The sequence below is a fragment of the Tupaia chinensis genome, unplaced genomic scaffold (assembly GCF_000334495.1).
Source record: "Tupaia chinensis unplaced genomic scaffold, TupChi_1.0 Scaffold000077_1, whole genome shotgun sequence".
In the NCBI taxonomy this organism is placed as follows: domain Eukaryota; kingdom Metazoa; phylum Chordata; class Mammalia; order Scandentia; family Tupaiidae; genus Tupaia; species Tupaia belangeri.
The window spans coordinates 4,533,113-4,559,020 of NW_006159538.1; the positions used below are offsets into that span (position 1 = coordinate 4,533,113).

General features: G+C 44.1%; 1 protein-coding gene across 1 annotated transcript in view; it reads right to left on the reverse strand.

The window, feature by feature from the left end:
• The window catches only part of SPON1 (spondin 1), a 304,441-nt gene that overhangs the window by 276,978 nt on the left and 1,555 nt on the right, over positions 1 to 25,908 (reverse strand). Inside the window, exon 2 of the mRNA XM_027768691.1 lies at positions 1,245 to 1,351. The gene's annotated coding sequence lies outside the window, so the exon portion shown is untranslated. The remainder of the gene's footprint in view (positions 1 to 1,244; positions 1,352 to 25,908) is intronic.

A 25,908-nucleotide genomic window follows, 5' to 3' on the forward strand; every position in this document is an offset into this window, starting at 1 on the left:
ACTTAGTGCCTGGCATGTGGTAAGTGCCCAACAAATATTGGCTGTCAATAGTATTATTATTGGGACAGACTTTCAGAGACATGCCAAGAAGTTCCTTGCTATCACAGGGCATTAAAATAAGCAAGGAATTAACAATCTCACTGGGCCAGATGCCTAGAACCATATACAACAATGACGAAAGCATGTTTAATTACAGGATGATTACCACCTGGCCACGAGAAATTAGAAGATGCCTTTGCACGGGGAAGGTATTTCAGGCAGGGCAGGGTCCTTGGAGAAACCCTCACACTGAACCAGAGTCCTCTGTACTCACTTAGGAGTGTATTTTTCCTGAGTTTTCGTTTTCCTTCTGAGTTTGCAAATGCCAGATAAAAATGAATTTCAGAACAATGGAAATCAGAGATGAGAAATGGTTACAGCAAATTTGGCCAGGCCTCCTCTTCAAATCACCCTAGTCCTTCTGGGATGTGCTCTGACAACTCGCTGGCCCCTTTCTAAACCTCTGAAAGGGGGTGATGTTCCCGCCACTTCTCTTGGAAGGATATTCTGCGGTGAAATATGACTCACTGTCAGGGCCCTTGCCTTTGAGATTCTCTTTCTTCTCTTGACCCACTTTCGTCTTGCTGTGGCCTTTTGTACAAAGTCAAACACAGCCTCCCCTTGAGGAGGTTGCTCGACACGGACTGACATTTAAAGACCATTACCACCTCTTAAATTCAGCCCTGTTCATTTAGCCAAGCAAAGCATGTTTAATTCTTTTAATCTTCCCTCATAAATCAATCTCTGCATTCCCTTAATAGTCCTTCTCCTGTGCTTTGAACTCCCTCCAGTCTGGCTGTCCTGAGCTCTCGCTACGCTTACACTTGAGAATTACCAGTCAATCCTGAAATGCCTGCGCAGGGGAAAGAGCTGGGCCTAGCCAGGGTAGGGGGCGCTCTCACGGTGCCAGGCTGCCTCTGCCAGGCAGCACTGTGAGCCCATAGAAGAGCACCAGGATCTGCTGGGACAAAGTCAGCCCTGCCTGCTGACCAAGCCTTTGCTGATTTCTCCAAATGGGTCCTTCAAGTGGACCTGGCCCACCTGACGATGGTCAATGGGCACTGCGTGAGAAGCCACTTGAGACACCTACTTCTCTCCTTTTACTCAGACTTCTCAGCATGTCCACCTTTGATTTGGCTCCTAGCTGCCCAGGCAATGAGAGCCATTGAATAAGCTGGGGCGGGGTGGGGGTGGGGGGTTCTTACCTGGAAGGTCCCAGCATGGTCTTCTTCCTTATCACCCTCCCTGTTCTCTTTGAGGGCAATTAATGTGAATCCTCTGAAGTAGGAAGGAGGAGCAGCTGAAAGTGTCACTGTGGGGAGAAGAGAGCAGGGTATAAACACAGAAATCAGGTATTCTCCATTTGCCAAAGGGATGAGCCTCAGCTCTCTATCAATATCCCCACCCTGTGGTCAGAGGGACAGCAGACAGTGAGAAAGGCCCTCCTGTGGAGTAGAGAATTCTCACCTCCTTCACCTAGCTCCCCCTCTCATTTTTGAAGCTGCTAGATGCCCGAGTGGCTTTCTCACTGGAATTCTTGAACCAACCAGGGATGCTGGGAGTGCTCTCCCAGTGATCACAATTGGATCAAAATAGTCCCTGGTTATGTCAGAAACTTTACTCTTGACAAGTATCTAATAGTATATTTCCACTAGATCGGTCCAAGAGGAATCTAGCTATTCATAGCACATATCCTGTAGAAGGCCCTTCATGGCAAAAGTTGCTTTGTGTTCTCCAAAACACACTTCCTTTGTCTCGTGGAAACTCAGCTAGACCCCATTCCCGCCTCCCTTGTGATTAGGTCAGCATGTGTCCAATTCCCGCACATAGAAAGCATAGACAGGCATGCTTCATGTTACTCTCTCACCGCTGCCTGCTAAATGCAGGGGACCTAACAAAAGACTGATGCCCCAGGAGAAGGGCAGTGGAACCACAAGATGGAAAGAAACTGACTTTCTGAATAACCACACGGAGACTTACTCACTAACCAGAACATCCATACTGTACTTTGCATGAACTGGAAATGAACTTAACTCGTGGAGGTCATCAGTTACAGCAGTTGAGACACTCTTCCTCCCATTGAAATAGAGTTCAAGGACCTCTGCAGCAAGGCAGAGGTGGTCATCACTTCCTTTATATCTATAGTCTTCTGAGATGGAAACCTTCTACTGCAAGGTTGTGGACTGAATTGCAATTCTCTGTTGACCTGCCTTCTCCGCTGGACTGTGAGTTAACACAGGGAAGGGGTGAATTCTCCTTCTTTTTTCTACCCTTAACACTGAGCTCAGAGACTGGCAGCTAACAGATGCTCAATTCAAGATTCTTGAAACTGACATAAATTGGAATTAAAATTACTTTACCACCTGCATTAAAGTACTAAGAGTCTACACTTTAGATATGGAACTATAGAGTATTCGAACCACAAGGGCTTCCGAGTATCCTTTAATCTAGCCCTCCAATTTCATGGTTAGGGACCCAAGATACAGAGAGATTAACAGACACACCCAAGATCATAAAACCATCCAGAGACCAATGTAGGGCCAGAATTGAAAGCCTCTTCTCCCCAGTTTAACAGCCTATCCAAGGCACCACATACTACATATCATTATCATGATTCGAATTTTCTATTGGTATTGCCTGGTTACTAATTTTTCAAACCTTAAAAATCAACTTTCTTAACATATCTTATTTTTGTGATAAGCAGCCCTTTGTTGGGGAGTAGTATTTACTTCTCCAAATTCCTCAAACTAGTTTCAGTTCTGAAACGAAGTGCCCTAAAACTCCAAGCAATAAAGCCACAATCATGGATAATGTAGCCATGGTCCATGAGCCACCAACAGAATCCCATCCAGAGAAGAACTTGAAGACACAAAGACCACAGACATCATGCTATGATTGGTCAGTTCATCCCATGAAAGTAAAGGAGCGCTCTCATTGGCTGCTGTCCATAAGAGCTCAGATGGAAACTAAGGAAGAAAGAATGAGACAAAACCACAGTGAAGTCAAGAAGAGTGAGAAAAAAAATGACACTCAGCAGTGTCAAGCAGAAACTGTGGTTATGATGTTAGGAGACAGAGCCACGGTCTCTGAGAGACTGCAGCTCCAAAGCCAAAGACTCTGTAGGGTGGGGGCAGGTGGGACCTTCAAGGCCATTATGTATAACCCTGGAGGAGGAAGAGTAGAGGACAAAGTAGCAGACAGTAAAGACGCTCCACTGGGATTTCCTCACATGCCTTCTTGTCATTTGACGACACTGGTACTAACGCGCCTTTGCCTCCAGCAGCAGCACCTTTGGCTCTTTTCTGAAGGCCTGTCCTCAGGTTACTGGAGCCTGCTTTATCTACTCAGAGGGCTACTTTGTAGTCCAAAATGGCACTTCAGGATCAGGCTGGGACTATCCTGAGGGACCTTGGCTGGGATCCCTCCATGTCAGGGCTTCTTCCCAGTCCTGTCTTGCATCCCCTACTGGTTGCTTGTAGGAAAAGTTCCTTAACAACTCATTTCTATCCAAATCTACATCTGAGACTTTGTGTCATGGATTAAATTGTGTTTCCCAAAAAGATATATTGAAGTCATAACCTGTGACCTTGTTCGTCAATAGGGTCTTTACACATAGAATGACGGCAGTTAAAATGAGTAAGGCCATACTAGATTACGGTGGAGCCTTAGTCCCATAGGACTGGTGTCCTAATAAGAGACAAAGATATACAAAGAAGAAGGCCACGTGATGACAGGCAGAGATTGTAGCAGTGGAATTCAGACGCTAGGAGAGAGACATGGAGACACTCTGTCAGAGCCTCCAGAAGGAGCCAGCCCTGCCTGTGCCTTGATTTCAGACCTCCAGAACTGTGAGAGAATACATTTCCACAGTTCTAAGCCAGTTGTGTGTGGTAATACACACAGCAGACCTAGGAAATAAGTACTGGGGGCCCCGACCTAGGGCGATCCACCGCTGCTCACAGCCAGGGCCTTCCTGAGAAAGTTCAAACCACGTAGACCACAGGCCCTCAGACTCTGCCTCTCCAGCCTCACCAAGCACATTCCATTCCTCTGCCACACTGCACTTCCACCCTGGGGTCCACTCACTGGCAGTTTCCAAAAAAAAAGTTTCCATATCATTTCAGTTAACTACAGGATTTTTGCATGTGCTACTCATATCCTTTTTTATTGTTGTTGTTAGAATTTTGCTATAGGGTGAGACAGAGAAACAGAAAGCAAGAAATCACCCTCCAGGGGAGATGGCCACGCCACAATCCCTTCTCTTCCATTCTCCTCTTGGGCACGCACACAGGATATACACGCACCTGGCATGTATCCTGGCAATATTCAACCTCCATTTCTGGCAAACCTCTTCAGAAATCCACTAAATTTTCATCTTGTGCATGATGTTTTCTCTGATTTCCCTGTGGAGACCTGGGTGCTCTTTTTCTTGCACCTACTGAGATTCAAAATACCTATACAATGGGCACAATAGCAGCACTGACCTCAGAAAATCAGTGTGAGACAGAAATGAATAAATATATGCCAAGTTCGTAAAATCATGCTTTGACATGTAGTACACGCTTGGTAAATATTAGCTTGTCTTATTATTGGTGATAATATTATCACATTACATCGTTGGTGTGTGTGTGTTTGTTTAGACATCTGTCAAGTCCTTCAAGAGCAAGAAGCACACCTGAGGTCAGCACAGAGATTAGCACCAGACTGATGTGCATTTACGCTTACTGAACAGTGGTCATCAGCTGGTAGACTCCCATGCTATTAAAGGTGTTGTCTCTCTTCAACTGACCAATAGATTTAGTGCAATCAAAATAAAAGTCCCAGCATGTTTTGTGTGATATTGACAAGCTGGTTCAAAATCTATGTGAACATGCAAAAAGACTGAAAATATCCAAGATGACTTTTTTTATTTTTTAAAAAATTAATTTTTATATTATTATTATTATTTTATTTGGTATAGGACACATACATTCACCAGAGAGAGACAAAGATGAGAAAGAGACATAAGGTGAGAAAGCAAGCCGCCAGGTCCAGGACTTGAGCTGTAGGACTCCACACCACTTGCTGGCCTCCCCCAAGACAATCTTGAGAAAGAAGTGCAAAATTGGGGGGCTCGCATTACCAGATATCAAGACTGACATAAATACAGAAATTAAGCCAGTGCTCTACAGCAAGGAAAGAAAAATGAGCTATTTGAACGGTTTGGGATCCAGAAAAGTTCTACAAATATATGGAAACTTGATTCATGATAAAGATGTACTACAGAGCACTGGGAAGAACATGATATTGCCAATAAACGTTTCTAGGACAACTGGATAGCCATATGGAGGCAAACACACACGAACTAATAATATTTCACAAAAGCCATGCACAATAGTCAATAAATATATGAAAAGGCTCTCAACCTCATTTGTCAATGGAGAAATAAAAATTAAGTCCACATATACTGCTACAAAATATACTGCTGCACATCCACTAGATTAATTAAATGAAAAAGAACTAACCATATCAAATGTTGTTGACTGGAACTTTCACATCTGTTGATGGAAATGAAAATTAGTAATTTTTTTTTGTAGGATAATTCTTTGGCAGAATTAACTGCAGCTGAACACACACATATCCCACAACCCCAACACTGTCACTCCTAAATCAACAGAAATGCATACATGTGTGCGTCAAAAGACTTTTACAAGAAAGTCATAGAACCATTATTTGTAATGGCACCCAACTGGAAACACTCCAATCTCCATCAGGAGCAGAATGACGATACAAAGTGTGGCATACGCATATAACTGAATGCCTTATAGTCATGAAAATGAGCAAAATCTCCACTACCCACAACACAGATAAATCTCACAAACATAATCCTGAGTGACAGAAGACAGACACAAAAGAAAGAATACAAATGGTAATACGACCTAGAAATGTGTCTGTAAAAAGTTCAAAACGAGACAAAGTAAACTACGGAACTAGAGGTAAAGGACAGTGGTTGCACGTGTGGAGAAGGGAGGGGGCGCAATTTGGAGGGAGCACAAGTGAAGCTACTGGAGTGATGTCATGTGATCTGGGTTCTGTTTATGTAGTTGCCATGTGGTAATTCACTAGACTGCATAATTTGTGAACTTTTTTGTATGTAAGTTGCATTTTTATGAAAACACTATTAAAATGTTTTTCTGAATGATAAATATTCATCTTCTTGTATATTTATAGAGTGTATTGAAAGGGCTAATCCTAACCTCAGCTTCCCAGAATGCCGCCTTCATGGAGGTTCTCAAAAACTGGTTTACTCTCTACCGTATTAAAGACAACACACAAGATGGAGACTCTGGAGGCTGAATGGTGTTGGGTTTTAATCCATAATTAACACTGGTGAGGATGTTATTGTACACTATAATTCAAAAGAAGACAGGAGACCTCATCCCTCCAGAGAATGCCATTATATGACTTCCTCCGGAAAGCACAAATGTGCATCGTGTTCTGAGTCCCAGTAACAACTGAAGATGACTGCTTGGCAATAAATAATAGAATCTTCTCTCTAATATCTCCTCCCAAGTGCCTCCCAAGAGAGGCCATTAACAGATCCAAGAAATTCCAGGAAAATGCTTACGAAGGATTTGAAAAAAGAAAGTCCACTCAGAGCCATCCTGTGAGTACACACAAGAAACTGGTTAAGAGCAAAGATTTAGAATTTGAATCACAGAGCTACCACTTAGCAATTGCATTAACTCTGGGGAGGTATTTGACCTCTCTATTTCCTCATTAAAAAAAGAGGTCAACGAGACTGTCTTTCTTACAGGAATGTAGAGTGGATTAAATATTTATCGTAATGCCTGGCACATGTAAAGTGTTCTTGAACACTTCAAAAGATGATGATGGTAGTGGAGGTGGTGGTGGTGGTGATGGTGATGTTAGTTAGGGATAAAGAAGATGATGATAAAATGATGGCTCTGATGATGGCGATAAAGATTGTGATGCTGGGAACCAGCAGTTAGCGTAGTCGTCCGCGGTTCGCGTCCCGGACCCGGTGGCTTAAAAAACTCACGCCAGGCGCGTGTGTGTGTGTGTGTCCAAGATCCCAAGAGGAGAATGGAAGAGAAGGGATTGTGGCATGGCCATCCCCCCTGGGGGGTGATTTCTCTCTTTCTGGCTCTATGTCGCTGTCTTTCTGGCGAGCACACGCGCCCTATAGCAAAAACCTCTCCAAAAAAAAAAAAAAAAAGATTGTGATGCTCAGGCTGATTAACCAACAGTAAGTCTTAAAGAGTTGGTTCTCAGAGAAAATGATTGAACCTCCAAGAAGAACTCTAGTAGGCACCAGTGAAGACTGACTTTGGGCTATCAGCAGGTGATGTGGTATAAGGCATTGGACTCTCATATGGTTGGAGGTGGTTCAAGACTCAGACCTGGTAGTTTGAAAATCATGCTGGGCATGTGTGCATGCATCACTCAATGGCAGGGATATGTTCTTAGAAATGTGTAAATGAGTAAAATGAATGAGAAGGGATTTTGGTGTGGTCCTCCCCCCTGGGGGACGATTTCTCACTTTTCCTCTTTCTGTTTCTCTCTGTCTCTTTCCAGCAAGCATATGCACCCTATGGCAAAAAACTAAAGAGAAAAAGAATAACTGGAGCCAGAAAGTGGCATAATGGTTAAGGTGTTATACTCCCACATGGCTAACTATGGTTTGAGTCCTGGACCTGGATTCTGTTTACACAGTTTGAAACGCATTAGACATATGTGCATGCATGCCCAAAATCCCAAGAAGAGAATGGAGGAGAAGAGATTGTAATGTGTGGCCATCCCCTGTAAAGTGATTTCTCATTTTCTGTCTCTGTCTGTCTCTCTAGTGGGCACATGAGCCCTATAGCCCTATAGCAAAAAATCTCCTTCAAAAAAAAAATAATAAAATAAAGAATGACCATGGGAAAATTGCAATGGAGAGATAGTCAGGTACCTCAAAATGACATTTTCATTATTGACAGATGGTATCTTCAATAATGGTCCCATCAATTATATAGGCTGCACCATGGCCCAGGTGTATAGTAAGCAATACCATCTTGATGTGTGTAAGCATACTCTGTGATGTTTGTGCAATGACAGAATCCTCTAACAACACATTTCTAAGAACATATCCCTGCCATTGAGTGATGCATGACTATAATTATCTTTGGGGATGATCCTCATGGAGCTAGCTTATGAGGTGATTTGGGTAAGTTCTTATAATGAACTAAGTCTTTATGCAGACATTACACTGAAGATTGAGTGATCTGTGAGGACCTTCCTGCCCCTCCCACTCTCACAATATACCCTCTTCATGCCTTTTTATTTTCTTGAATACCTCTCACCCAATTTTAATTAAATATATATTTGTGAAATGATCTGTTAAGTGTCTATCTCCCTTAATAACCCATATGCGCCATGACAACAGATGCCAAGTCTGTCATGAACTCTACTATATCTTTAATGTTTAGCATATCTCTTAAGGCAAAGTAAATACCCATTACATATTTGTCACATGAGTAAGTGAAAATGAGTCATTTGTCTTCAGTGCATAGTTTGCTTATTCTTGCTCTGTCCTTCCTACAACTTTCCCATGAGTTTTCTCACATAATACATAGACTCCCTCATCCTTCTGATACTGAGCACTTGTTTTATGCTAAGTCTGGGGCTTTACCCTGGATTCACATGGGGGAAAGAAAGGGCCTCTGTCCTCTAGTAACACATAGACTAATAGCTTAGAAAAGAAGATACATCACCTTCTGCCCCCAGGCCTCAAATTTTGATCCATGATATATCCCCATGTTTGGGTGGACCTGCCATATGAAAACTCTAACCCCATCTAATTCCCAAATACCCTTCTGGGTCCTTAAATGTTGGTATGTCAACCAGCTAACAAAAACTCTGATGAAGTGTTCGTTTCATCTTCTATGCCTAAGTACCCTCACTAGATCTTGTTTAGTTTCATCAATTCCTCATTCTGCCTCTGGAGTTTCAGAATCAGAAGTTCAACCTCAATGAGAATGTCCTGAGTCAGGTCCCAGTGCCATCACTGTCCAACCCCTGCCATCCTCCTGCCATGTGTTACTTAAATGCCCAGTCTTCATGCCACACACTTCAACTACTACAAACTTCAGCTTCTGCCTTAACTTGCAAGATAGAATTACAAAGACTGGGGGAGAAGTAAGTAGGCTGTAGTGGTCCCCTTTTCACTCTGTACAACTTCTAGAGGCCTATGGAGCTGCAACTCACATGCATCATGAAAAAACTGTCATGACAGGACCAGTCCTATGGCCTAGTGGTTAAGGGAGCCAGATCCCATATGGCTGACCATGCAGTTCAAATTCCAGCCCTGGCAGCTTGAAAAACATGCCATATCAAAACCACAATGAGATACCACCTAACCCTGATCAGAATGACAAAGATTTAAAAAAAAAAAAATGGTAAGTGCTGGTGGGGATGTGGTGAAAGGGGAATTCTCCCACACAGTTGGTGGGAATGTAAATAGGCCCAGTCACTGTGGATAACAATATGGAGATTCCTCAAAGAACTACCATATGACTCAGCAATTCCACTCCTGGATGTCTACCCAAAGGACAGGAGAATGCTCAGCTGGAAAAGTGCTGGTACATCTATGTTTATTGTAGCATTATTCACGATTGCTAAGACATGGAACCAACCCAAATGGATGGAACCAACACGAACAGATGAATGCCCATATCCTCTGTGGAATCCTTTTTGGCCAAAAAAAAAAAAAGACACTAGCATTCTATAGAAAGTGGATGAATATAAAAGATTTATGACTGAGGGAAGTGAATCAGGCTATGAAAGAGAGACATTGTATGTCTCCACTTAAAATATACTGACTATCAGCACTCTATGGTAGAGACTGACTGTTTACACAGTTTGAAACGCATTAGACATATGTGCATGCATGCCCAAAATCCCAAGAAGAGAATGGAGGAGAAGAGATTGTAATGTGTGGCCATCCCCTGTAAAGTGATTTCTCATTTTCTGTCTCTGTCTGTCTCTCTAGTGGGCACATGAGCCCTATAGCCCTATAGCAAAAAATCTCCTTCAAAAAAAAAATAATAAAATAAAGAATGACCATGGGAAAATTGCAATGGAGAGATAGTCAGGTACCTCAAAATGACATTTTCATTATTGACAGATGGTATCTTCAATAATGGTCCCATCAATTATATAGGCTGCACCATGGCCCAGGTGTATAGTAAGCAATACCATCTTGATGTGTGTAAGCATACTCTGTGATGTTTGTGCAATGACAGAATCCTCTAACAACACATTTCTAAGAACATATCCCTGCCATTGAGTGATGCATGACTATAATTATCTTTGGGGATGATCCTCATGGAGCTAGCTTATGAGGTGATTTGGGTAAGTTCTTATAATGAACTAAGTCTTTATGCAGACATTACACTGAAGATTGAGTGATCTGTGAGGACCTTCCTGCCCCTCCCACTCTCACAATATACCCTCTTCATGCCTTTTTATTTTCTTGAATACCTCTCACCCAATTTTAATTAAATATATATTTGTGAAATGATCTGTTAAGTGTCTATCTCCCTTAATAACCCATATGCGCCATGACAACAGATGCCAAGTCTGTCATGAACTCTACTATATCTTTAATGTTTAGCATATCTCTTAAGGCAAAGTAAATACCCATTACATATTTGTCACATGAGTAAGTGAAAATGAGTCATTTGTCTTCAGTGCATAGTTTGCTTATTCTTGCTCTGTCCTTCCTACAACTTTCCCATGAGTTTTCTCACATAATACATAGACTCCCTCATCCTTCTGATACTGAGCACTTGTTTTATGCTAAGTCTGGGGCTTTACCCTGGATTCACATGGGGGAAAGAAAGGGCCTCTGTCCTCTAGTAACACATAGACTAATAGCTTAGAAAAGAAGATACATCACCTTCTGCCCCCAGGCCTCAAATTTTGATCCATGATATATCCCCATGTTTGGGTGGACCTGCCATATGAAAACTCTAACCCCATCTAATTCCCAAATACCCTTCTGGGTCCTTAAATGTTGGTATGTCAACCAGCTAACAAAAACTCTGATGAAGTGTTCGTTTCATCTTCTATGCCTAAGTACCCTCACTAGATCTTGTTTAGTTTCATCAATTCCTCATTCTGCCTCTGGAGTTTCAGAATCAGAAGTTCAACCTCAATGAGAATGTCCTGAGTCAGGTCCCAGTGCCATCACTGTCCAACCCCTGCCATCCTCCTGCCATGTGTTACTTAAATGCCCAGTCTTCATGCCACACACTTCAACTACTACAAACTTCAGCTTCTGCCTTAACTTGCAAGATAGAATTACAAAGACTGGGGGAGAAGTAAGTAGGCTGTAGTGGTCCCCTTTTCACTCTGTACAACTTCTAGAGGCCTATGGAGCTGCAACTCACATGCATCATGAAAAAACTGTCATGACAGGACCAGTCCTATGGCCTAGTGGTTAAGGGAGCCAGATCCCATATGGCTGACCATGCAGTTCAAATTCCAGCCCTGGCAGCTTGAAAAACATGCCATATCAAAACCACAATGAGATACCACCTAACCCTGATCAGAATGACAAAGATTTAAAAAAAAAAAAATGGTAAGTGCTGGTGGGGATGTGGTGAAAGGGGAATTCTCCCACACAGTTGGTGGGAATGTAAATAGGCCCAGTCACTGTGGATAACAATATGGAGATTCCTCAAAGAACTACCATATGACTCAGCAATTCCACTCCTGGATGTCTACCCAAAGGACAGGAGAATGCTCAGCTGGAAAAGTGCTGGTACATCTATGTTTATTGTAGCATTATTCACGATTGCTAAGACATGGAACCAACCCAAATGGATGGAACCAACACGAACAGATGAATGGATTGAAAATGTGTGGCACATATACTCTGTGGAATACTATTTGGCCATAAAAAAAACAAGACACTAGCATTCTATAGAAAGTGGATGAATATAAAAGATTTATGACTGAGGGAAGTGAATCAGGCTATGAAAGAGAGACATTGTATGTCTCCACTTAAAATATACTGACTATCAGCACTCTATGGTAGAGACTGAAAGACTAGAGGGTATAAAAGCATTGAAAATTGTTATGGACACTGGAGACAGTGTGGAATGAGGGTGGGCGAGGGGAAGAGACACAGAAATGGTTTATTAACTATTGATGACGTATATATTATTCTCAACTGGACTGGTCTGAGTTGTATTTCATGTTGGGTAAATTCTCTATATAAGCTAAGCAATATATAGCAATTTAATGTATAAATAATAATAATAATAAAAGAAAAACATGCTGGGAATGTGCCCTAAATCCCAACAGGATGGAGAAATGGAGAAGAACTTGAGGCATGACCATGGTCCATTGGAGGGTGTCCCTCCCTCTCCTTTCCTCTTCTGTTTCTCTCTGGTAAACATACACTCTCTCTGGCAAGAACAGAAACAGAAACCCACACAATGATTCTGCCCACCTAGCAGGGATCAGGCAGATGTTTTGCTGGTCTTGGATTGGCAGGTAGGAAGACAAAGCTAATAATCCAAGAGTGAGCAAGTGCATCCAGTGGAGTTGGATTATTTATGGTAGGGCTGGATTGTGTACAGGGGTGTTGGAGTGTGTATGGTGGGGCTGAATTGTGTATGGTGGGGCTGGATTGTGTACAGGGGTGTTGGATTGTGTATGGTGGGGCTGGATTGTGTACAGTGGGGCTGGATTGTGTACGGTGGGGCTGGATTGTGTATGGTGGGGTTGGATTACCCTGTGCTCATCTTGGAACCCAGGTCTGCTGTTAACCATGCCTGATGGGGGATGATTTTTTACTTTCTCTTTCTCTCTGTCTCTAGTGAGCACATGCACCCTGTGGCAAAATTAAATTTTTAAAAATTTATTTTTTTAAAAAATAATTAGGATACAAAGAAAAAAATATTTCTGTGCAATTGTACTATGGGTTTCTGTTTGTGCTTTTTTTTTTTTAATTGCCAGAGGGCACATGCGTGCACCAGAGAGAGAAAGGAGAGAGAAAAAGCACCATCTCCCTCAGCGGTGTGATTATACCGCAACCCCTTCTCCTCCACTTCTCCATCCTGGCAGGATTTGAGGCATACACACCTATGCACACAGTGTGTTTTTTGAGTCACCAGAACTGAGAATTGAACCATGGTTGGCCATGTGGGACCTGGCTTCCTTTAACTACTAGGCTATAGAGCCAACTCGTGTTTGCGTGTTAAGCAAATTATTATTACAAAATAGCAAGAAAAGTTTAAAAATTATTGTTTTTTTTTTTTTTTTTTTTTTTTAGAGCTTTTTCCTATAGAGGCATGTGCTTGCAGAGAGACAGAAAGTGAGAAACCTCCCCCCAGGTGGGATGGTCACACTGCAATCCCTTCTCTTCCAATCTCCCTTCAGAATTTTGGGCACACAAGCACAGGCATCCAACTCACAAGCCTCTGGGTCCAGGACTTGACCCATGGTCGGTCATGTGGGAGTCCAACGATATAACCATTATGCCATCTGCTGGTCCCAAAAGTTTATAAAATTTGAGAAGTTTATAAAGTAAAAGTTGATAAAGTTGCAGTAAGCAAAGTTTCATTTATTACTGAAGAAAGTACCTTTACTTTTATATAAATATATAAAGTTGGTGTCGCCTAAGTGTGCAGTGTTTGAAAAGCCTACAGCAGTATACAGTAGTGTCCTAGGTCTTCACATTTACTGGGCCCTCATTGCTGACTCACACCCATGACAACTTCCAGTTTTAGAAGCTCTATTCACGGTGAGTGCCCTACATAGGTGTGCCACTTTGTAGCTTTCATATCATATTTTTACTGTGCCTTTTCTATGTTTAGATGTGGTCAGACACACAAGTGCTTGCCGTTGTGTTGCAGCCATGCACAGTACTCAGTGCACTGACATGCTGTGCAGGTGTGTTCCCTAAGAGCAGAGGCTACAGGGACCAGCAGATGGCATAATGGTTATGTAGCTGGACTCCCACATAGTCGACCATGGTTCGAGTCCCAGACCCAGCAGCTTACACTCATCCTGGGTGCACATGCATGCGTGCTCAAAATCCGGAGAGTAGAATGGAGAAGAAAGGATTGCAGGGTGGCCATCCCCCCAGGGGGTGATTTCTTGCATTCTGTCTCTCTGACTCTCCAGCAAGCACATGTACCCTATAGCAAAAATCTCTCTCAAAAGAAAGAGCAGAGGCTACAGCATACTTCCTACGTTTGTGTAAATAAACTCCATGATGTTCACACAATAATGACATCACCCGATAGCGGTTTCTCAGGGTGGATCCTTGTCATTAAGTGACAGATGACTATCATGGGAAGGATGTTCCTGGGGAATTGGAGATATGTCAGCCGAGAGAATGTGGCCGGGAATATGGACAAGGCAGGAGGCTCTGGGCACCCCCACAGCTTCCCCTCTGTTGAGCATATGAGTAATGGAGTCCCCCTTTCCATCTTAAAATATTAAGTCACAAAAGTGACTGTGACCCAGAGCAGTCTACCAGCATCCCCCATTCCCTAACCACATTACCCAAGATAGACCAGGGTTCTCCCTTGGACTGAGTATGAGTTAGAGGGAAAAAATTACTTTCCATGTTGTCGCAGTTGTCCTCCTGGTCATTTGGAGAATGTTTATCACAGTAAGAAACAATGAGAGTGACACACAGCCAGGAGGGAAAAGGATAGAAGGGGCAAGATAGAGACGATGCAAGAGAGGAAGGGAAAAGAAGGACGGGGAAAGAGAGTAAGAAAGAGAGAATGTTTGAATGACCCTATTCGAATCCCTAGATCCATTTATGCCTGAAGCCAGATCCACCCCTGACTTCGCCAAGTACGGCAACTGATGCATCCTATTTCTTGCTATAGTTTGACTTAGCTCCTGTCACTTGCAACGGAAAGACTTCTAATTTTGAAGCAAAGAAAGAAAATAACTCTGCCTAGACTATAAGAATTACCTGCAGGCTAAAGAAATAGTATTCATGACTAAACTGAGGAGGCTGAACAGGGGGTGGCAGTTAGTAAGTGTCATTAGGATGACAACAGATCCCTTGACTTCAAACCTATTTAACTGAATGGCAGCTTTAGGGTAACTGCTAAGGAATGTCAGAGGGCTCTGTCCTGAGCTCTACCCTCCTCAACGTTCTTATCAACTTTTTTGATAAAGACTTACAAGGCATGCTTGTCTAAATGCTGGATAATCCAAAATTAGATTACATGGCTAAGTCACTCAGTGACAGCATCCAGAGTCATGCCTGGTTGACAGCTACAGGAATGAAGCAAAACATGCAGGACTAAGTTTAATGGGAATCATGTCGAATCTTACGTTTGAGGACCAGCTAAACCAGCATCGTTTGCAGAGGACAGCAGGCCTGCCCAGCAAGTTGCAAGAATCTGAGCTGGCTGAGAGCTCTGTGCAATTCCAGAGAAAGACTCAGCTGCCAAAATAGCACACACAAGACCTGGCAGGCTTAACACAAACACCATGTCCTGGACAAATAGGGAAATAACCATTCTGCCATGCTCTGCCCCATCAGAGGCTATCTGGAGAACAGAGTACCAGGGGACAAGAAACTGAACCCTATAGAAATGGCCAAAGAAATGAAGTACTTTGGCCAGAAGAGAAGCCATAATGGCTACTTACCCACAAACCCCTCAAGGGCTGACATATGGTGGAGGGGAAACCTTATTTTGCTTGATTCCCAAAGACAGACCTAGACGTGTGTGTGGAAGTTACAGAGAGGCAGGCTTTGCAGCAGAGCAGGGTCGCCTCAGCTCAAGCCTTGCCCATCTGAGAGCGCGGCCGTCTAAGGCAGCTCAGGTCCTCTTCTGCTCATCACCCGCTGCCCAGACAGGGGGTGCTGCAGTCGTGCTAGCTGGAGGACACCCACTGGCCACTGCACGGTATCTCATGGTAGTTAGGGCTAGGGGGTGTGTGGCCTGGGAGGCTGGGGCTGGTGCAGATGGGAAGATGAGGAAGTGCATTCAGAGAAGGACCACCTTTGGCCTTCGTTCTCTTTGTGTCTCACCATCTTGCTTTAAAAGAGAGAAGGACCACCTTTGGCCTTCGTTCTCTTTGCGTCTCACCATCTTGCCTTAAAAGAGAAAAAAAAAAAAAAAAGAAAAAATGTGGATCTCTGGAATCCAGCCCACACTAGAGTGGGGCATTTTTTTTTTTTCTTTCTAGGCTCTCCAAGTGATTCTGATGCATAATTAGAATTGGATAATACCAAAAATGACCCTCAGGCCCCTGGTGCTGGTTCCAGGAAAAGCCATCTTAATTATTAGGTCAGCTTGACAGGCGAACAAGGCCCTGGCTCCCACTTCCCCCCCCCGTGCGCCCCACCCCCCCCCCCCCCCCCGTTCCCACATCCCCAGAGCAATGTCTGAACTCAGTAGCCCTTTCCCTTTGTCTCCTCTGCATCATAGGTGTTTCCACCACGCATACAGCTAATGCCCTCCTGGCCCAGGGTCTCCATCCTGCAGCCAGGCCATCTGCCAGTCCTCAGCCTCTGGCCAACCACCCCAGGCACTGGGCATCCTTTCTCTCTGCTGCTCCCACAGGTGCTCCCTGGCTCCGGTCTGCCATCCCTCAGTGCTCACCCTGCTCCCTGGCTGAGGGAGACATGCTTTCCCCTTCTTCCATTCAGCTCTCTTGGAGCTCTCACTCCAGGGTTCTGAGGACTTAAATGATATATTGATTTATTCAATAAATAGTGGGTTTGTGCCTGCTGTGTCCAGGCACTGTTCTGGGTGCTAGAGATGAAATGACAAATAAGAAAGACCAAGTTCTCTCTCTTATGAAGCTTGTATTCCAGCTTCAGAAGGCAGATGATAAAGAAGACCATTTCAAAGAGCACTTAAGAGCTACAAAGAAAATAAAACTAGGTAAAATTGATGGGAAACATAAATTGGTGGTCAGAGAAGCATTTTAAAGAGATTTGTTGAAGACAGGGATTTAAGGACTGGGCCTGGAATGTGCTGGTTAAGAGAGCTGGATCCCACGTGTTCAACTATATGATGTGAATCCCAGCCCCGGCAGCTTGAAAAACATGCCAGGCAGATGTGCACACGTCTCCCAGATCCCAACCGAATGGAGAAATGGAGGAGAAGGAATTGCAGTGTGACCATGCCTTACTAGGGGTGCTTTCTCTCCCCCTCCCTCTCCCTCTCCCTCTCTCTCTCTCTCTCTGGTGATGGCATGTGCCCTCTGGGGGGCGGGGGAGGGGGGTGGTAAGGATTTAAAAGACAGGAAGCCAGCCATACAAAGGCCTGGGGAGAAGCATTAGAGATTTAAATTTAAATGGAGCAAGTACCTTGGCCCTGGGATGGGAATGGACTTGGTGTGCTTGGAAAATTAAAAGGGGAGAGTTATTGCTGGGAGAGGCTGAGGATGGAGGGAGAGAAGAAAGAAGGGGAGAGGGAAAGGAGAAGAGGAAGTGAAGAACTTCCTGGTGCACCCAGAATCATCGTCCTGGGCAAACATAAGAGCATTCAGTTCTCAGGTCCTGCATCTGAGCCTGCCCACCTTCCCACACTCCTTTTCCACACATGATAATTTGTTCCTGGAACCCTTTCCTGCCCTTTCCCTCTCTTACCCAGTCCATATTTGGACATATTTACAAATATCTAAGCCATGCCGAGCGAATCCCCAAGGGTCTCTTGGCCCTCAAGCAAATCAGTGGCTAAGGGGACCCCTGTGTGAATTTCCCTGGACTTTTCATGGCTGTTTTGAACAATCTGGGAAAGTGAGACGTCTTATCTATGTAGAGCTTGTAGGGGACTTCAGGTAGTATCACCTTCTTGTCCTGTCCTAACTGAGCCCCAACTCTAGCCCAGCCAAACATCCTGTAGAAACAGGACATTTGAGACCAACAGGTGGTATGATGATTAAGGTGCTGGACTCCCACATGGCTGACCACAGTTCAAGTCTCGGACCTAGCAGCTGGCTTTCTTGCTTTTTCTCCCTCTCTGTCTTTCTCTGGTCAGATTAAATAAAACAATAAATTAAATAAATAATTCTTTTTTTAAAAAAAGAGAGAGAGAAAGACATTTTATACCACTGAGAGCATCACAAAAACCTTGCATGTGACGTAGTGAGCCCCTAAATCTACGGGTACTCCAGGAGGTGTGTTTGGTGTAATCAAACACGACTACACACCATGGAGTGAAAAGGACAGGGAGTGAGAAAGTAACACTCTGTAAATGAATCAGGCCACGTGCCCCTCCCTTCAGTGCGTGTCCGTGCCTGAGTGAGCCTGAGTGGGGACTCCCAGCACCTCACTCCATCACGCAGTGTGGATTTTGCACTTGCAGTGGGTGTTTTAGGAGAAGTGACCCAGTGGCTGTATCTGCTCCTCAAGGGGGGGGGGCTGATCTCTTCCAGTGCTGGAGGTGAAACCGAGCAAGAACCCCCTAATGTATTTTCTAGGGTTCCTGAAATATAAAGTCCATTTGCATTGTAATGGCCCGGAGTAAAAAGTAAGTCTTCAGACTTTGGTTATGATAATGACCAACATGGACCCTGAGTGGGCCATTTGACCTCTAAAACTCTCACTTAAAGGAAAGATTTTCATTTCAATGTGTATGATGTTTTGTAGACTGGAAACTGCTGGTTGTGAGCTCAGAGACTCCAGGCTGAACAGTTTCGGACACCTAAAGAGGAATTTGATTATCTAAGGCCTCACCAATCAAGAATGCCTACGAAATGATCACACCCTCTTAAACCAATCGCTGAACTGATCATGCGTCTAGGACGTCCACCCTTAATTTTTGTCCTTAAAAAGGCACGTGGGGAACATCGCAGGGAGACCGGGTCTTTTCAGCATGAGCTGCCCGCTCTCCTTGCTTTGCGCTTTGCAATAAAGCTGTACCTTCCTTCATCACACCATGTGCCTATGGCTTGGTTTTATAGCGCTTGGGCGAGCGAACCTGATTTGAGTTCGGTAACAGAGGGAGAATGGAAGAGCTGGACTTACCGAGAAATGCCGATTTGTCCATATTCCCCACAAACAGACATATCTAGAGGGTGCGTAAGTAAAGCTAGATTGCAGCTGGCATCCGTGTTAAATTTTATGTACAATTTTAAAGGATTTGTGAGGAACTTTTTTTTCACTTATGTGGTTTTTACTTTCTGTGGTGCCTCTTGAAGTCAACCCTCGAGTAAGATTTACTCAAATTGTCCCTTTCATTTTTCATTTCATTCAGAAATTAATACTCCCAGGGGATTCTTTTTCTTTTCTTTTCCTCTTCCCACACCACCTTCCTCACTTTCTTGCTTTATTTACTTCTTCCTTTGTTCCTTTCTTTCTTTTCTGTTTCCTTCTTTTCTGAGGGAGTGGGTGAGACAGAACAGCTGTTCACTCACACACACACACACGTCCTTCCTCTATTAATTCATTTAGTTGGATTATCTGTTCATAGGAGACCCACCTGGATGACTTTCACCGAGAGAACATGAAATAATGTGTTTTTGCACGGCTGCATTAAAACACATAATAGAGACAGTTCCTTGTGCCCCCAAATCATTTTCCTCTTGATCCTTTTGAAAAATCATCCCCCAACTTTTAGCAGCTGCTGCTCAATGTTATTAATACATGTCCACCTCTCCCACAGCTAGGTCTGACCTCAAACTAAATTTTTACTAATGGAGTGGGTTTAGAAATGTTGGGTACAGGGAACCAGCAGTTAGCATAATGGTTATGTCGCTGGACTCCCACGTAGTCGACCGCGGTTCGTGTCCCGGACCCGGTGGCTTAAAACTCACGCCGGGCGCGTGTGCGTGCGTGCCCAAGATCCCGAGAGGAGAATGGAGGAGAAGGGATTGCAGCGTGACCATCCCCCCTGGGGGGTGATTTCTCGCTTTCTGTCTCTATGTCTCTCTCTGTCTGTCTGGCGAGCGCACGCGCCCTACAGTGAAAATCTCTCCAAAAAAAAAAAAGAAAAAGAAAAAAAGAAAAGAAATTTTGGGTACAATTTCTGGATCATATCAGTCAAGGAAAGCTCCTGGGGCCAGCCTGTGTGTGGTGGTTAAGGCAGCTGGATCCCACATGGCTGAATGTGCAGTTCGAGTCCTGGACCCAGCAGCTTGACAAACACACCAGGCACATGTGTGTGCATGCTCAAAATCCCTAGAGAAGAAGGGATTGCAGCATGGCCATCCCCCCAAGAGGGGTAATTTCTTGCTTTTCCTCTCTCTCTCTCTCTCTCCGGGGAGTACACATACCCTATAGCAAAAATTAAAAAACAAACAAACAAACAAAAAGCTCCTTGTTCTCTGCTGTACCCCCGTACCCTCGCATGCTGTCTGGAACTCAGATGTGATGGTAGTAACAGGCCACAGAGAACAATACCCTGGAACAGTGCTGTTCAACGGGAATAAGCTCAAGCCAGGTGAAAGTCATTTTATTTCTTAATAGATAGCCAATAAAACGCACTCATGAGTCACTTCATGATGGGCATATGTGCTGCGAAGTATGTTTCTGGGTGATTTCGTGGTTGTGCAAATACCACAGAGTGTACTCACACAAACCTGTTGATAGATGGTACCGTCTACTACTCCCCTAGGTTAGATGCATAGCCTATGATAATTTTATGGGACTGCTGTCGTATACGTGGTCCGCTGCTGGCCAAAATGTCATTATGCAGCACAGGACTGTCGCTGTTAAACAAGTACACTGCATTTGAATGTTGGATTTTGTTTAACCTAATAAATACAACTGTTATTTCAACATGCAAGCAATATAAAAGTTTTAATGAGAAGTTCATTCTTTTTTCATACTAATCTTCAACAGCCATTGTGTTCACACTTACAGTACATTTCTGTTCAGACTAGCCACATTGTAACTGCCTAAGAATCACATATGGCTAGTGGTTATCGACTGGAGGGCACCATGCTGGAGGATGGCAGAGCAGTAAGATAGAAGGAACCTGGGTTCCTGAATGACTTTGTGGAGCAAGGCTTCCCGTAATGTTGGCATTCCCATTTACCTCTTGTTTAAAATACTGTATTTTGAAGGCCAGCAGGTGGCATAGTGTTTAAGGTGCTGGACTTTTCCACATGGTTGAGTACATTTTAAGTCCCAAACCCAGTGACTTGAAACATGCTGGGTGCATGTGCATATATGCCCAAATCCCAAGAGGAGAATGGAGGAGAGGGGAGTGTACTGTGACTATCCCTCCTGGGGGTGATTTCTCACTTTCTGTCTCTGTGTCTCTGTCTCTTCATCAAGCACACATGCCCTATAGCAAACAAACAAACAAAAACTCTAAAATAAATAAATAAATACAACATTGTATTTTGGACTCTCTTTGAAACATAAGCTTAGCCTGGATCATGTCTAATATAACGCGGTAAGAGGATTTGTTTTGTTTAACTTTACAAAAATTGAAAGCTTCATTTGTGACACTGTAAAAAAGAAGCAAATGGAGCGTGATACTGACAGGTTCTTGAACTATCAGCCTATTTGTGAGCATATCAGCCATTATGGCCTGTTGATTTAATTGAAAAGAATCAGCTACAATGGGACCACTTACCTGTGAGTGGAGAAGTTCTCAAATTTTAAACTTTAAAAAATTTCAATTTGCTGTTTGAATGTTTTTATTTTTTTTTATTTCTTGAAACTAAAAGCAATAAACAATCTCTGCAACCATTAAGCATTAGATATGCATACGTCTTTTAATTTTTGTTATAAATACTTATTAAAAGGAGTAAGAGTTTAAAAATAAAATTACGTTTTAAAAGAGGAAATAGTGAGGTAAGAGAGGTGATAAATTAATGGGCAGTATTTAATTAAAAAAAAAAAATCACTGTATGGGGCCAGCAGGTAGTATAGAGGTTAAGGTGCTTGATTCCCACATGATTGACCCCATGGTTTGAGTCCCAGATCTGGCAGTTTGAAAATCACACCGGGCATGTGTGCATACATGACCAGAATCCTGAGAGGAGGATGGAGGAGAAGGGATTGTGTTTTCTCACTTTCTCCCCCTCTCTCTGTGTCTCTGGTGAGCACACGTGCCCTACAGCAAAAAAATAAAGAAAAAAAATCCACTATATGAGAAATAGCTTATGTATAAGACCTCACCCAGCTCAAATTTCTCAGAGCCTATGTATGTTCTTATCAAATATACAATTTTATAAGCACGGTCATATAACAACAACATGTAAAAATAAAACCATAGTCAAATAAGTAATTTTTTCTCTATCCAATTTGTTTCTTTCTCCCTACAAACAAAGGGAATTGACTAAAAAATGACAAAGTTCTTCATCTTTCTAAATTAATCCTCTGGTTTATGAGCAGATGCAATACTGAAGCCTATACAAAGAAAAAGCAAATGTAAATAAGGATTCACGCCGTTATTACTTTGTGTTCTGAAATATGTCCGTTATTATCCTGACTGGTTGTTTCTGTTTTCCTTCAAGGAAGACTCACCATCCAGAAGGCAGAGAGTACCTGGGAATTCACTCTACTCCCAACGCATTTTACTGAGTCAGCATGGAAGACTGGCTAAGATCTAAGATTGTATCCCAAGTCCACTCTGCTGTGTGACCATGGGTAAGAAACTACCCCTCTCTAAGTCTTAAGTCTGCTTAGTTGTAAAATACTTATAACAATATACTGCCTCAAAGTAACCGGAAGGAATAACTGAGATGAGTCGAAGGAACACAATGTCTTATCCAGTACCTTGCTGCTAAGTAGTTTTCTATTTCCAAACGAATTGTCTCATAACATATATTTTTTAGCATCTAGTATATGACAGTTTCTTTATTTATTAATTTTTTTTTATGTTTCTGCTATAGGGCATGTGCACTCACTAGAGAGACATTGTGTGTGTGTGTGTGTGTGTGTGTGAGAGAGAGAGAGAGAGAGAGGGAAAGTAAGAAATGATCCCCCAGGAGATGGCCACACCACGATCCCTTTCCTCCCATTCGTCTCTCCAGATTTTTGGATATACACATACGCAAATACACGCACCCGGTGTGATTTTCAAACTGCAGGGTCCAGGGCTACCCACAGTCAGCCATGTGGGAATTCAGCACCTTATCCATCATGTCACCTGATGGCTCTGGTGACTATTTTAACATGGATTATTTCTAATTAATTCTCACAGCAATACTAGAGAAAAAATAATAACACATCCTCATTTTACAGATGGGAAAACTGGCTCAGAGAGGCGTAGAGGTTCGCCTGAGGTCACATGTGACGATGTGACCTTACAGGCCTTGAAATCCACCCCAGCATCAAAGCCTGCGCTCTTCCCACCAGGCTGGTACCTACTCCTATGAGCAGTGAATGACCCAGAGCTGAACAAAGGAAAAAGCAAAGCGACTTTGGAGGTCCCCAAACCTCCCAATTTAGAATAAATCCCCCAATTATGCTTGAAGTTGGACCAGTTTTTGAAATCTCAACTGGACATTCTTTTCCCATCAAGTTCCTTGAAATTTCTCTTTAAAGCACATCTAGGAAAAGCCACTCTCATTAGCAACTGACTGACTTTATTTTCCTAATAAACAGACCTTGGTCAGACAAAAGAGCCTCTTTTACTTTCAATCACGTCTTCAACGTTTCAGCCAGTTTTCTTCTATTTGGCTTGAAATTGTGATCTGGGAAAGGCTGGTCCTGCAAATTGTCCTCCTATAAGGGAAGCCCCTCGAGGATCCTCAACTTGTTATTTTTAATCACTGTAATCTCCTTTTCAAAGGAGGCTATGGTCAGAAACAGAGCAGGCCTTTCAGGGCTTTCTAAAGCATAATGACTGCAGTTGGAGGGAGGGGGAAGTGGGGAAGAGGGAGACAGAGCAGGGAGAAGTGGTGGGAGAGGAGAGGAAGTCATACAGTACTAACAGCCTGGAAGGGGCTGCATGATAATCTCAACTGGACCCAGGCTGTGGGATGAAATCCCAGTTTCAAGCTTTTTTAAAAATAGTGATCATGTTATTCCAGTCTAGAATACCAAAAGGCTATATTCACATGGGCGTTACAGGGAGTACAAGTTATTTAGGGATGAGCTGGGAAGTCTAGCGACAAACATTTGTGGCAGAAAACAAGTCACTGAATCAAAAGATTGTGGGAAGGTTTTGTTTTGTTTTAAGATTTTTGCTGGAGAAGTTTTTGCCTTAGGGCAGTACGGATACCCTGGGAAGAGACAGAGGGAAAGTGAGAAATCACCCCACAGGGGGATGAGCACTCCAAAATCCCTTCTCTTCCAGTCTCCTCTGGGGATTTTGAGAATGCAAGCACACACGCCCAGGATTCACACCACCGAGGCCGACCATGTATGATCCAGCACCTTCATCAGCATGCCACCTGCTGGCCCCGGATTGTGTGAGCTCTTAATTCAAGAAAAGGAAAACGTTTTTTAAAAAGCAGCAAAACAAATGAACAGAAGACCAGAGAAATGTTCGTTTCCACAGTACTAAATTAGCGAAGCGAGCGGAAGGCCTTAGACCTACTTTTAACATAATTATTCTAAAAAAGTCAACCGAAAATGCCACCAACCAGGCCAGTATCCTTCCTTCCTAACTTTGAATGGCAGAATCAGGTTTGGAAGCGCATAATATTTACTTTCACGATCTTTGTCACAGGGAAGGAGAAAAGATGATCATTGGGTCTCCAGCCTGAGTGAAGGCTCAAAATCCAAGGCTAGCTGCTGAGGCCGCAGAAGTGTGCTGGCTGGAGGTCCAGCCCTCCCCGCTGCGCAGCTCCTGCGCCTCCCCCTGCTGGCCCTGTTCCTTTAGGTAGCTCTGGAACTTCTCTGGCCGGTGAATACCGGATGTTTCTTCCTCCCTGCGCGGGGGCCACAGCTGCCATCACTCAGCTAAGCACGGAGGCTTAGTGTGGGAAGAGATGCTGGTAGGACACTTGGCCTGAACCCCAGACAAGCTTAAGTCACTGAAAACAATTTTTCCTGGCCTTAAATTAGGAACAATCTTAGGCAACCCTCCTAGCATAGAGAAATCATTCATACATTCATTCAGTGAGTCAGTTAAGACCCAGATAGCCGCCATTCACAGGTAGATCAGACTGGAGGAGTGCTGAGGGAATCTTTAAAAAACACACCCCTCAGACCCCAAACCTGACCACCGTCTAACTAATTAAGGCCTCACATTCAACTCCAACTGCACGGAGGGCCGGCATAGCTCAGGCACGCTAACCTCTGCAAACTCATTAGCTCTTATGACCTCCCAGAAAGGTTCCCCAACAGCCGGGAAATGGGTTGGGAGAAATTAAACTGCTTGCACAAGGTCGCTCAGCTGTGGAGCCCAAGTCGGTTTGCCTCCAGAGCCACCTTTTGCCCTGCTACGTGGAGCTGGGGCAATTTCTCAGTGGACCCAGGTCTTCCATTGTGAAGAGGACTGAATAGGCCATTGAGGCTGCGGCCGCTTCCCTCCGGTCCTCCCTCCGGGAGCACTGGCCGCTTCTCTGCTCCCCCAAGTGGCCTTCTCTGCTCCCCCAAGGGGCTGTCGCCTCACGTCGGCTCCGCTAGCTCCAGCCGCGGCGCCAACCCGCTCGCTCCCTGCCGGGCTGGGTGGCGTGTCCTCGGCCAAACCTCTCTCCAGGGATTACCAGGATCCCGCGGACGTGGACGCGCACGCCGGGGTCACGGACGGTTCCTTGCCAAAGGCTTGGCGAGCCAACGCGCGGAGGGCGCCCGGGAGCCGGCTCTGGGTACCTCCTGGTGCAGAAAGTCGGGGACACGAACCGGGGACAACGCGAGAAGCGTTCTGAGAGAAGCAGCACCTGGCTCTGGTCTCCCACGTGGCCAGAGCGGCCTCTGACACGGCCCCGAACTTTCTCCCTTGTCGCCCGCACGGTTTCCTCCCACGGCACGCCAAGGAG